The sequence below is a fragment of the Triticum aestivum genome, chromosome 4B (assembly GCF_018294505.1).
Source record: "Triticum aestivum cultivar Chinese Spring chromosome 4B, IWGSC CS RefSeq v2.1, whole genome shotgun sequence".
Classification (NCBI taxonomy): domain Eukaryota; kingdom Viridiplantae; phylum Streptophyta; class Magnoliopsida; order Poales; family Poaceae; genus Triticum; species Triticum aestivum.
Window position 1 is genome coordinate 573,998,982 of NC_057804.1, and position 12,120 is coordinate 574,011,101.

Genomic DNA, 12,120 nt, shown 5'->3' on the forward strand with positions numbered 1-12,120 from the left:
CCTCGTAGATGAGGTTTAATCCGCTGCCACCGTCCATGAGTACTTTAGTAATCAGGAATCCATCCACAATTGGACTAAGGACCAAAGCGGCTAGTGCTCGGACTGTTCGGAATTGAGGTTCGTCACTAGCATTGAAGGTTATAGTCGTGTCGTTCCATGGATTTACTGCAGCAACATGGTAGACTTTGGCAAGGCTGCGGAGTGCTCGCTTACGCCTATTGTTTGAGGCGAAAGTCTCAAAGACTGTCAGTATTGTATTATTATTCTCCGCGGGATGGTGCTCTGCGGTATTGTTGATGAGGAGATCCTCGCCGCTCTTGTCCACCTGCCGGAGTATCCAACATGCTCTAAGGTTGTGTGTTGGTATGATATCCGGTGTGCTGTGAATTTTGCATGGCCCATTGAGCCATCCCTCCAATACAGTTCCACGCCCTGTAGAGGGCTTTGGTTTCTTTGTAATTGTATTGGGTGTCTTGCGAGAGCGCACCCTTTTAGTTTGTACTTGGTGTTTAGTGAGAGCCGGAGGATCCCAGAATTTTGTTTGGGTTTTCCAGGCGCTTTCCATCGCACAGTACTTCTATACTATGGCCACCAAGTCAGCGAAATGTGTTATGTCATGGTGACTTACGGCGTTGAGGATTCCCTTGCCCGTGCAGTTTTTGCAAAAGAATGAAATTGCATCTTCCTCGCAATAGTCCTTGACCTTGCTCATTACAAGGAGGAATCTGGCCCAGAAGTGATGTACTGTCTCTTGGGGCTCTTGTCTAATGTGGGAAAGATCACTTGTATCTGGGTGGGTGGGTAGATTTAAGTCCAAACCCTGACCCGATCTAAGACCCAGGGGCAGAGGAGCTCCCGAACTTGGCAGCTCAGACTCCAGGATGTTGCCCAATTTTTCTGTCCCGCTGCCTGATTCTAGGTTCGGAGCCTGGGCCATGTCCTCCCGTAGACGGGTATCCGGCTTGGAGAGCTCGGGAATCCGGACATAGTTCGTCCTTAAAATAGAGGAAGAATCGCTGCATTGCTCCTCCACCACCGCTATCTGATGGGTGACTGACGGAGAGTTAATCTCCCTTTGGTCGGGTTTAAGCCCGATCAGATCATAGTCCGTAGTGACTCCCACGGCGGCGATGCGATCCAAGAGCTCGTTCAGGGAGGAGAGCTCCATTGGACCCATCTGCTCGGTGAATTCCGGGCTGACGTGGAGGCTGTTTTTGATGATCTGAGAAGTCATCGTAGGCGCGGCGGCCGAACGGGCGGTCATGACGAAGCCGCCGAGCCGGAGAGTCTGGCCTATAGCCAGGGCTCCCCCAGAGGTGATGTTGTCCTTGACAACAAGACGAGCCATCAAGCCTTACCGTGACGGCATAGTGGAACTCTCAATGAAAGCACTAATGTCGGTGTCAAAACCGGCGAATCTCGGGTAGGGGGTCCCGAATTGTGCGTCTAAGGCTAATGGTAACAGGAGGCGGGGGACACGATGTTTACCCAGGTTTGGGCCCTCTCAATGGAGGTAATACCCTACTTCCTGCTTGATTGATCTTGATGATATGAGTATTACAAGAGTTGATCTACTACGAGATTGTAGAGGCTAAACCCTAGAAGCTAGCCTATGATTATGATTGTTGTTGTCCTACAGACTAAACCCTCTGATTTATATAGACACCGGAGGGGGCTAGGGTTACACAGAGTCGGTTACAGATAAGGAGATCTACATATCCGAATTACCAAGCTTGCTTTCCACACAAAGGAGAGTCCCACCCGGACACAGGACGAAGTCTTAAATCTTGTATCTTCATAGTCCAACAATCCAGCCAAAGTATATAGTCCGGCTGTCCGACCCCCTTATCCAGGACTCCCTCACTTATCATGCCACTGCTTGGGTGCTTGCTTAAGTCCATATAAAGACTTCAGCAAATTGCACACTTTTCCTTCCTGACCATCTACTACGAACCCATCTGGTTGTTCCATATAAATCTCCTCGTCCAACTCTCCATTTAGGAAAGCAGTCTTAACATCCATTTGATTAACGAGAAAACCATATGAGGCAGCAAGTGAAAGTAGAACTCGAATAGTGGTCAGTCGAGCCACATGTGAGTAAGTATCAAAGAAATCTTAACCTTCCTTTTGGGTATAACCCTTGGCACGAGCCGTGCCTTGTATTTCTCGATAGTTCCATTAGGCCTAAGTTTCTTCTTGAATACCCACTTGCGCCCTATAGGTTTGCACCCATAAGGACGATCAATTATCTCCCAAGTTTCATTTGCCAAGATGGAATCCATCTCACTACGGACCGCTTCCTTCCAGTAGTCAGCATCTTCAGATGCATAGGCCTCTGAAATAGTACTGGGAGTGTCATCTATTAGATAGACAAGAAAATCATCACCAAAGGACTTTACAGTCCTTTGTCTCTTGCTCCTAGTAGGAACTTCCACTACTAGGGAAATGCTTATACACAAACGCTTACTAGTAACGCGGGTTTATACCCCTCGCTACGGCTACTTACTAGTAGCGCGGGTTTTTACCCCTTGCTACTACTAAGTTGATAGTAGTAGCGCGGGTTTTTAACCCACGCTACTACTAAGCGGTCTCTATCGTGCCCCCCCGGGGACATGCCATAGTAGTAGCGAGGGTTATAAACCCGCGCTACTACTAAGTTGATAGTAGTAGCGCGGGTTTTTACCCCTCGCTACTACTAAGCGGTCTCTACAATGTCCCCCGGGACATGCCATAGTTGTAGCGAGGGGTAAAAACCTGCGCTACTACTAAGTATTGTGTTTTTAACAGCCCTGAAATCCCCATCTCCTCGTTCAAATCACTCCTCTCCCCCATCCCTCTCCTCCTCTCTCTCCATAGGCTCTCCCATGGCGCTCCTACCCATGCACGTCTCCTCCTCCATGGCGCCCAACGAGGTCGCCGCCTCGCATTGCTGGAATCCAGGAGCTCGCCGGTCTTCCCCCTCACCTTCCTCCACCACACTGGAGCACCTCACCAACAACGGCTAGCCCCGGTGCTCCCTCCATCTCCTTCCTCTCTCCCTTCTTTCTCTTTTTCCCTCTGCCCTCTGGTTTCACTCGCCCTCCCATGTACGTCCCCGTGCAGGTCATCGCCATGGATGAACAAGGAGCTCTCTGCCTTGGCCGTGAAGAGGAGCCCCACCCCGATGCCTAGCTCTGCCCTGGATCTGGTCCCTCTCCAGCAACTGCCACTGTATTTGGTCTGCCACTGCCCGCCCGCGCCATTGGAGACCCCTACCGTCGCTGGATCGAATTATTGCCGCCATTGACATCACGCACGGGATTGAGAATTTTTTTTGTTTTTGAAACTAATAGTAGTAGCGCGGGTGGCACCCACGCTACTACTAACACACGCATAGTAGTAGTGCGGGTGGCACCCGTGCTACTACTAATAGTTAGTTGTAGCGAGCTAGTAGTAGCGCAGGCACCCGCGCTACTACTAGCTATTTAACCCGCGCTACTAGTAGGCTTTTTCCTAGTAATGTTCATTGTTCTCCTCCACAGGATTTTTAAAGTGTTCCATCGAAATGGTAGGTTTAGTAATTGTAACTGGTTCCTGATTCGATGAACTAGGCATCTCCTAATTAGATGAGGTAGCCATATCATTCATGGGAAAGATATCTTCAAAGAAATTCGCATCATTCGACTCCATGATCGTACCAACATGCATGTCAGGTACCTCAGATTTTATAACCAAGAATCTATAACCAATGCTATGAAAAGCATAACCCAGGAAAACACAATCCACAGTTTTTGACCCAAGTTTGCGCTTCTTTGGAATTGGCACATTGACTTTCGCTAAACAACCCCAGGTTCGTAGATAAGAGAGTTTTAACCTTTTATTCTCCCATTCCTCGAACGGAGTAATCTCTTCGTTTTTTTGTGGGAACTCGGTTTAGGACATGACATGTCGTCAATATCGCCTCCCCCCACCATGCCTTGGAGAGACCCGATGTGTCTAACATGGCGTTAACCAAATCAGTTAGAGTACAGTTCTTTCTTTCGGCCACCCCATTTGACTGAGGTGAATAGGGAGGCTTCCTCTCATGGATTATACCATGTTTCGCACAAAAGGAATCAAATTCGTTTGAGAAATACTCTCCACCACGATCGGATCTAAGCCTCTTGATCTTTCGATCAAGTTGGTTTTCTGCTTCAACTTTATAGATCTTGAAATAGTTCAAAGCCTCATCCTTAGATTTCAGAAGATACACATGGCAGTATCTAGCGGAGTCATCAATTAGCGTCATAAAATACTTCTTTCCACTTTTTGTCAAAACACCCACATAGATCTGAATGTATGAGCTCTAGTGGTGCAAGGCTTCTCGTTTCCGCAGTCACATGAGACTTACGGGGTTGCTTAGCTTGCACACACACTTGACACTTAGATCCCTTGACAGTGCTGAAACTAGGGATTAAGTTCAACTTTGCTAGTCGCGACATGCAACCAAAGTTAACATGACAAAGACGTGAATGCCACGCGTTTGATTCACTATTGTTGCAAACATGATTAACAACTTTATTGCAAACGTCTGATAAGGATAAACGAAACAGGCCTCCTGACTCATAGCATTTACCAACAAAGGTTCCATACTTGGATATTACAAATTTATTCGACTCAAAGACAAGCTAGTAGCCATCTCTACACAGAAGAGATCCGCTAACAAGATTTTTATTGGAGGGGACATAATGCACGTTCTTCAGCTGCACGACCTTCCCCGAAGTAAACTTCAGATCGACCGTGCCAACACCACGAACAAAAGCACTTGAATCGTTGCCCATCAGCACAGTGGAAGTCCCTATGGTCTAATAAGATGAAAACATGGAAATATCATCGCATAGATGCCCATTAGCACCCGTGTCAATCAACCAATCAGGAGAATGACATACTGAAAGAATAGTGGGAAATATACCACACCCAGCATCCTTCATGTCAGTGTCTCCAGTGACAACATTAGCGGTCTTGCTGCCTTTCCCAAGATGATGCTTGTCATAGCGATTAGGGAAACTAGGAGCCCAATGATCAGGATCTCCACACACATGACAAACACATTTCTTCTTGTCACTCTTCTTCTTGAAGTTCGTGTGATGTACAGCCTTGTTCTTCCCATCAAACTTGCCCTTGTTCTTGAACTTGTGGGGCTGGAAGTTTTTCTTCTGTACCAGATTGGCACTAGATCCTCCCTCAATACCTCGAGCACGGTTGTCCTTTGCTCTCGCCTTTTCTTCCACATCAAGAGTGCCAATGAGATCTGGAATGGAAAACTCCTGCCTATTATGCTTTAGTAAGGTAGCAAAGTTCCTCCAAAAAGGAGGAAGCTTAGTGATGATACCTCCGGCAACAAACTTGTCCGGTAACATACAATTGAAGTGCTCAAGTTCTCTAGCAAATGACTGTATCTCATGAGCTTGCTCAACCACGGAGCGCTCTTCAGCCATCCTGCAATCATATAATTGCTCCATGATGTACAGCTCAGTGCCAGCATCCAAGACCCAAAACTTGGCCTCGAGTGTGTCCCACATATCTTTTCCATTATCAATTGACACATAAGCATCAACTATGTTCTCACCAAGAACACTCAAGAGAGCAGCCTTAAACAAGGTATCCATTTTCGGAAAAGCTTGTTCCTAGCATCATATTCTCCTTTAGGTTTGCCAAGAGTGGCGTCATAGCAGGTCATGGTTTGAAACCATAGAACGGCTCTCACGCGCCACCTCTTATAGTGGATACCCTCAAACATAGGAGGTCTCATGGAAGCAGCAAAACCACTCGGGGTAAATTGCCTATAATAAGGTTTTTGGATTGTTGGAAATATGAGAAATTTATCGAATAATTTTATTAACGGAAATACTAGATAAAGCATGATTAATATAGCAGAGATAAAGCAAGTCATGCAATTTGACAAAGAGAAGGTAAATAGCATCTGCATATATGAACTAGAACCGGACAAATCTAGAACAGACACTAGAGGAAGAAGTTGTGGCAAAACCTCTAACAGAAAGAGTGTGAGAACATATGGAACGGGAGCAGAAGCACTGGTCCTGGGGTCGGTGTCCTTGCCAGCCATGTCATCGAGGAGGTTGTCGACGTCGGGGAAGAAGTCGTCGTCAGGGAAGTAGTCGTCGGAGTCCGGGGCATCCATGACGAAGAAGTCAGTAGTCGCGTGGAGCGCTCCCCAAAAACCTTATCACCCTTCTCCCGTACAGGACTCAAAGAGGTGCAGTTTCGGAGGCCTACTATCCCAACTTGCGGTGCACGCCGCAAGTCGAGATGAGGAAGGTAGCAGCAGCTTAGAGATTGGAACTGGTGGCAAGAGGAAGAAGAAGTTCTGGTGCGTCTATCTGAAGGAGCAACCTCCCTTTTATAGGCGCAAGAGAAGGAGGCGAGAGGACATCGACGGGAGATGAAGCAAAAGAGGGAGACGAAACGAACGGACTTCAGCCGAAGAGGCGCGCTGTTCGGATTCAGTATCCACTACAGAAAATGTTTCAGCTTCCGTATGACCTTTCGTATACCCGTCGTGCGTGGCAAAAATTTAGACATCAGCTCGGCTCATTCCCGCAGTGCGGCGCGTCGCGGCGAGGCGGGTGGCGGAGGAGGAGCGCGCGTGGATGTCCCTCTTGTTCTCATGCTCATACATGTGAGGAAAGAACCTCCCTTATAAAAAGGTTCAACTCCCTCTAAACTAGCAATGTGAGACTAAACTTTAGTAATGCCCCTTGCCTTGCACGAATGGGCTAAGTGGGCCTCTACGGTTTATTAGGAATTTTTGAAATAGTTATTGGGCTGGCCCATAAATAGATAAAATTCCAGCATAATGTACTTTTATATCGACCATTATGGGCAATGAGGTTATGGTCTACAGGGCTTGTTGGGGCGACGGCGACGGCAACTGTCGGTGTCAAAACTGGCGGATCTCGGGTAGGGGGTCCCGATCTGTACGTCTTAGGCTGATGGTAACAGGAAGCAAGGGACACAATGTTTACCCAGGTTCAGGCCCTCTCGATGGAGGTAAAACCCTACTTCCTGCTTGATTAATATTGAAGATATGTGTAGTACAAGAGTAGATCTACCACGAGATCATAGAGGCTAAACCCTAAGAGCTAGCCTATGATGGTATGATTGTAATTGTGATCGGCCTTCTAAGGACCATCCTCTCCGGTTTATATAGACACCGAGAGCTAGGGTTTACATGGAGTCGGTTACAAGGAAGGAAATATAATATCCGGATCGTCAAGCTTGTCTTCCATGCAAAGGAGAGTCCCATCTGGACACGGGCCGGAGTCTTGAGTCTTGTATCTTCATGCTTCAGTCCGGACGACGTATACAGTCCGGCTGTTCGGATACCCCCTAATCCAGGACTCCCTCAGTAGCCCCTAAACCAGGCTTCAATGACGACGAGTCTGGCACGCAGTCTTGTCTTCGGCATTGCAAGGCAGGTTCCTCCTTCTGAATACTCCAAGGTTATTATTGAACACGTAGACCGTGTCTGGATCTGCAAGATGATCTTCACACACCATTGTAGGGAACATAGCATAAATCCGCTCTGGTGGCGATCTTTGTACGTCGTGCCCTTGTATCGTGGCCTGGTCCAACACGAACCGGCGTTTCCTGCCCCACCTTGACTCGAGTTGCGAGGCGGTTTTATTGGCACGCCCTGCCAAAGCAGAGATCGTGTTCCTCTTATTACGGGATCTTTCATCAATATGGGCGTGTGTGACCCTACGGCGACCGTTGGTATGACTCTGTGTATTTTAGACAAGTCTCAAGCGGTCACGCTGAGGACTCTTGATATTCATCCCTTTTATAAAGGGGTCAAGGCCTACGCCTCTTTTCCACCTCCCCTGCTCCTTCTCGCACCTCGAGTTTTAACACCCAAGACCCAAGCTCCAACACCCCAGATCCTCCAACATGTCCGGATCCGACGCAAAAGGCCAGTGGATGGCCTCCTCAATTCAAGAGGAGGACATTATGAAGCTTAGGGAGGTCGGATACTTGACTACCGATATCCAGCACAGGCTTCCTGCTCCAGGGCAAGTTATCCCTACGCCGAAGCCCAATGAGAGCGTTGTGTTCGTTCCTCACTTCCTCCGAGGCATGGGCCTCACCCTCGACCCCTTTGTGAGGGGGCTCATGTTCTACTATGGGTTGGATTTTCATGATCTGGCTCCAGACGCCATCCTCCATATATCGTCATTCATTATTGTGTGCGAGGCTTTTCTCCACGTCTCCCCACACTTCGGCTTATGGCTCAAGACCTTCAATGTGAAGCCGAAGATGATCGAGGGGCGACATGCGGAGTGCGGAGGTGCTATAATAAGCAGGAACGCCGATGCCCCATGACAAGAGGGTTCTTTCCCGGAAGTATCCGATGTGTGGCAACGGAGGTGGTTTTATGCTACATCTCCTAGAGGCACAAAGTGGGTAGTCGCCCCCGAGTTTCGCTCGGGCCCTCCATCATAGTTGGCGTCTTGGACCGACATAGAATGGAATTATGGGACTGCTGGCAATGTACCAGAACTGCAGAACCGTATCCGGGAGCTTATTGAGAGGGACATAAATCTTGTCAGCATAATGCAAGTGATGCTAATCCGACGGATGTTGCCGTGCAAACGTCGCCCTCTCCGGATGTGGGAGTTTAATCCGGAGGGTCCGCGGACTATTAAGCACTTCTTCAGCCTGAAGCTCGAAGGGATGTGTAAATTATTCTTCTAACCGCAAGTAAAGTGTCCGGACACCACCGAGGATGCGAGCCTAAGCTGCAATCGCCTAGATGCCCAAGTAAGTAACCTTAAAGCCGGACACTTCATTTATATTTATCATAACTATTATTCTGAAAATCCCTCCGTGGCCAGGAATGGCTCAACAAGGCGGAGAGAATCAGGTGTCCGGCGCCACTTCCTGAAGGTTCGCCTGGTCCAACCATTGCCAAGATGCTTGGCCGGGTGCTTAGCAAAATCCCCTCAGGGAAAGGCGAAGGAAAGGGCAGTGAAGCCGAACTTCACACACTACACATCCAGACCGGGGGAATTGCTTCCTCTCCTATGGATGATAGTCAGGAAGGGGAGGCTAAAGCCTCCTCCCCGCGCGAGAGGAAAAGGGCCGCCTCCGAAGACTTGGAGGCGGAGATGCCCAAGCAAGGGAAGAAGGTATCACCAGGGGGCTCTGTCGCGACGGGCACCCTCACCGCGTCGTGCCCACCAACGGGCCAGCCCTCCACCAAGCCGTAAGTTATTCATTAATTTGAAGGTATGGTGTTTCTCCGAGATCCATAACCGGGACTTCGTCTTTTGCAGTCCGGCGAGCAGCTCTTCTCAACAGAGTTCGTCTTCGGGGGATCTTCTTCCGGAGATGATGGAGAGTGAGACCCCACCCACCTCTCCGCCTCATGAAGCGGGCGACACTGAGGTGTCATCACGGAGGAGTCCGGATCTGCCGAAGCCGAAGGCTAACACGTCAGTCGCCCTGAGCCCGGAGCATTTGGCTCCCACGGGGGGTGATGAGAAGGGTCCGGCACAGTTCGATGTCCGGTCGGACGCACTGACAGGCCTTCTGGAGCGAGTCGCGCTCTCGGAGGAGCGCCACTCTTTAATGAGAACGGTGCTCACGAAGATTTCATCCGCTACAAGCGGTTTGAATGAGGCATTTACAAGCCTGCTCAAAGGCTTTGAGGTAAGTAGTGAAAAATGCACAACTTTTTGGTTATAAAGCACGCGCTAGGTGTGCTCCCTATGGATAGTAGCCCCTGAGACTTTGGTTGCCCGCCATAGGTGGCAAACGGGGGATCATATAGTAATGGCTGCGATGTACATGTGCACAGGTATGCAAGGATCCGGCAGCCGGCCAGTCTGTTGAAGTTGCCGAACTAAGGAGGCAGATCTACCGGTATCACGCTGGTGAACAAATGGCTGGAGGAGTCACAGGGTATGTGCTCTGCTTCCCTTATTATGATGTATAGGAAAATACGATAGTGGCATAATGTTAATGCCATGTGTTTGCACTGCAGATGGTGCTGCTACCATGGAGGCCCTGAGGGCGGGACTTGCTCAGGCCAAGGAACAAGCTCAGGCTAGCAATGCGGCTGCCCTAAAGGCGGACGAAGAATTGAGAGCCGAACAGGCTGCTCATCGCCGAAGCGAGGATAAGATAGCCGAAATGGCTGAGGAGTTGAAAAATGCCATCGACCGGTATGTACTCCTGGAAAAGGAGAATAAGGCTAGTTCGGCCGAGCTGGACAAGGCACTTAATGCCACCAAGGAGATGCGGACCGAGATCCGGGGTATGCGGGAGGAGCTCCAACAGGCCGACAAAATCATGGTTGGGGGCTCCTACTTACTGCGGACGAAGTTCTTGGATCCGAAGTATGCTCCCCTGGCTGGGCGCTTGAGTCCTGCAGACGGATATGTGGACTTGGCGAATAGTATAGCTGACGTTGTCAAGTTCTTCGAGGGTCAAGCTGATAAAGAAGTGGAGAAGCTTTTCTGGTCGCAGTTCAATGCTCCCACTCGCCCGCTGCCGCTAAATGAGAAGGTGGCTGCTATGGCGGAGCTCCACAGGCTGTCCGGGCTTGCATTGCGGTTTGTAATAGACCATCTTTGGCCAAAGGGGCCTAAGCCGGACAACTACTTTGGTTTGGTGTAGCAATTCCTTGGGGTCGTGTCCCGGATTGATGCCATGAGGAGGTCGGCATGCATAGAGGGTGCGCGGATGGCTCTTGCTCGCGTAAAAGCCTATTGGACGGATATGGAGGCCACTATTGTAGCGACCCAGGATCCGGCGGGAAGGCCAATATCCGGCCGAGCACTACTTGGCGCAGGTCACAGAAGGTGCCCGCCTGATAGAGGCGTAGTGCTCGAAGAATATCTTGTTCGAATGATAAGTCGAATCATTGTAAAAGACAATGTTTATTTTGATTATGAGGCTATATTTATACTTTTTGCCCGGAAGTATGATTCTATCCCCTTTGCGGCCGTTTTTATATAGATATTAGTAGTCCGAAAGTTAGCAGTCGTTGGCTTCAGCCCCCACGCATATAATGTGGAGGTGCTCATGAGAAATATGCTTAATCACACTTGATCCAATGTCTTGGTCCATGAAGGAGGTGATCGCACGTCGAACTAGGCAACCAGACTATATAGCTGTAACACTTTCGCTTAGCCATGGGGTTCTAAAGGTGGGGCTACTAGTAGCCCTTGGTACATTCATGTGCGTCCAAATACGGGTGCGTGTGTACATGGCCAGGAAACGGCCCTTCGTTAATGTGGAGGAATCCTTAAAGATTCCGATAAGTCTTCGAGTGGTTGAACAGTCTCTCGTTGTATCATGACAATCAGTTTTCGGCTTTCTCTACTGAGGCGCTCATCCGGAATAACCAGGGCACAATCGCAGTAGTTCTCCTTTGGCCTACCTTAGCCGATAATGATAGAACGTAAGGCGGCAAACCCAGGAGCCGGGCAAACCGAACATTTGACCAAAGACATGATTCAGAGCTGATGCATATAAGGCCAAACTCGTGACGCCGAACACTCCCAAAGGTGTTCGGGCTTTATAACAGAAGATGGGCTCAAGAATGCCCCTTCATTATGAACCCTGTGTTTCCAGGTACATGCGGTAATCTGTTGTGGCGAAATGCCAATAACGACAATATCCTCTGTGGATATGGAACCCATGGGATGGTTTAAACAACAAGAGGCAATAGAAAAGGTTTACACAGGGGCTTAATCTAAAAAGAAACCTGTTGAACGGGGCCCTGTTGCACGTCTGCGCCTTTGTCTCCTTTGTGCCATATCCTGGAAGGGTATCGCGCGAGCGTTGTCTGCGGAAAAAGGAAAACTCATAGGAGAGTACAACATAAGTATGCGATGGATAGTAAAAGTGTAAGATGTTGGCCTGCCAATAAGGTTGAGCCAAGTGTGGGGTTGTATTAAATATTTACAGCCCCTGGTATCCATTATGGAATTACATGTAAGGTGCCCTGGTTCAGTTGTATCCGGGCTACCGGACTCGTCTAACCGAGTCTATGGTCGTAATGACCAGTCATGTTTTTTTTATATTGGAGGTCACTTACAGTCCGGCCGATAGGGCCGCCGCGTGTTCCTCTGC